Source organism: Eurytemora carolleeae, unplaced genomic scaffold (assembly GCF_000591075.1).
Source record: "Eurytemora carolleeae unplaced genomic scaffold, Eaff_2.0 scaffold362, whole genome shotgun sequence".
NCBI classification, from domain to species: domain Eukaryota; kingdom Metazoa; phylum Arthropoda; class Copepoda; order Calanoida; family Temoridae; genus Eurytemora; species Eurytemora carolleeae.
The window spans coordinates 64575-66969 of NW_019396498.1; positions in this window are offsets into that span (position 1 = coordinate 64575).

Here is a 2395-nt window from a genome sequence, read left to right on the forward strand (position 1 = left end):
TAAATCACTGGAAATATTGTTTGTGAAGTAAGGAAGAGTAATATACTGGTCTAAATCACTGGAAATATTGTTTATGAAGTAAAGAAGAGTAATATACTGGTCTAAATCACTACAAAAGTTTTGAAAACTTTGACAACAAATAACCACTATCTTTTCTGAAATTTGATGTTGTATCATTCTATCCAAGTTTATCTCCTAAACTATATAAGGATGCTATAGATAGGGCAGGAAGTTTTACTGAGATTATTAACAGTCAGATGAACACTTTAGTTCATTCAAGAAAATCTTTTCTATTTTCTAACCAAGACCGTTGTGTGAAAAAACTGGTCCTAACTTTGATGTAACTATGGACTGTTTAGATGGTGCTGATCATGTGAACTAGTTGGCCTTTTTATACTCTACAAACTAGAGTCAATCATCAAAACAACACACATATAGGACTATACAGAGATGATGGATTAGCTGTTTTAAACTTGCCTGGCCCCCGGTTCGACATAGTTAGAAAAGATATAATTCGGATTTTTAAAGAAGTGAGACTGCGAGTAACAATCGAAACAAACCTTAAATGTATAGATTTCCTAGATATTCATTTCAACCTTGCAGAAGAATCCTACAAACCATATCGAAAAGAGAATTCAGAGACTTCTTATATAAACGATTCTAAGACTATACTATCAAGCAACTACCTCAGATAAAAGGATATAGAATATCTAAACCCCTCCAGCTCAGTAGAAGTTTTTAGGACAGAGATTCCGTCATACATAGATGCACTCAGGAGATCTGGGTATGAAGAAAAAACTGTATTTCAATCCAAAACCCCAGAACTAATAAGAAAAGAAAATATAATATGGTCTAATCCACCTTTTAGTAAATCAGTTTCTATAAACCATGGTTCCAAGTTTTAAAATCTTGTGGATAAAGGTGCAATACTAGGAGAAATCTTTAATAGGAATACCATCAAAGTTTCATACCCTTGCATGGATATACTCTTGAACACCGAGGGGAGGAAGGCCAGTCACAACAATTTCTTGTCCGAGCCAAATTCTCCTCATTTTATCGTCCGAACCACCTCGAAATCCTCGTCCTTCGATTATTATGTGTTTTAAAGTGTTTATACTTCTTGAAGATAAAACTAGTATTAAGAAATCTTGCCACGTTAGGACATTACATAAGGGTAGAATAAAGTATTGCAATGATTAAATCATGTTTAAATCTTTACAGACATGAGAATGATGTCAAACTTTATTTAGGTAAAACTTAAAACTTTTCTGCCTCCGTAATGGCTAACCTACGCGATATAAAATAAATAGCAACTTATTTGGCATAACTCTGCCTATCATTTTCCTCCATGGAAGTGGAACCACCCGGAAAAAAATGCGCATAAAAAAGGTTAACATTTTAAGGACATAGAACTCGAAAACTTTTAATCAATTGAAATTATTTTTTAGATTTACTAAAATTCAATATTTCATGTATGCCTTAACGTGGCCTGATTCTTATAAAAGTTGTCCAAGTTGTCCTACTTGTCCAAGTTGTCCTAGTTGACCAAGTTGTCCAAGCTGTCCAAGTTGTCCAAGATTTCTGATCATAACTACATATGTCCAAAAGGGTCCGGGTTTCAGAGCCGGGCATATTTTTGGAATTTATTTTCATAAAAACATTTTACAATTGATCTGATATCCGAACTATAAAAAATTAAATGAATGACATGAAATGCAAACAATATTCACAATTGTAATGCGTGACATTATAAGATCATAATTAATATGTAATTTCTTTTGATCGATATTCTGAATTTGTAATTTGTGCAAGTTTGCAATACAAATTTTAGAGATAATCCAGTATTTTTGCCAAATGAATGTATCTACAAATTCACAGAATATCTTAGATTTTTTCTTTTGTTTATATTAGTACAATATTATACCGTAAAGAAATTGAGTCTTTGCCACAAACTCTGATTTTTTAATCCCTATATCTTTAGAACCCAATGTCATAGACCTTAGATATTTTAAACTATGAATTATGTTAGTTCAAGTGATCTAAGTTTGAAATATAAAAGGTTTACACCATTAGGTTGGCAAGATATAAGCATTAGAAAGTTTGAGTTTGTGACAAAAAGTCAATTCCTTTTGCAATAATTAGAAGTAACTCTTAAGAAATGAATTCAGTCAGTCTTGAAAAAAATGGATATTTAAAAGCAAATATAAACACTTATTTTTAACGATGATTGCACAACTTTTTTGAGTCAATTAATTGTTAAAATATTTTAATTTGAAATTAATGATTTATTAAATTGGCCATGCACATTATTTAAAATTACGAAAAAAACACTTTAAATCAATTTCAATCCAAAGACTAGTCCACTGGATTAACAATATGTTGAAAGCCAAGTTGA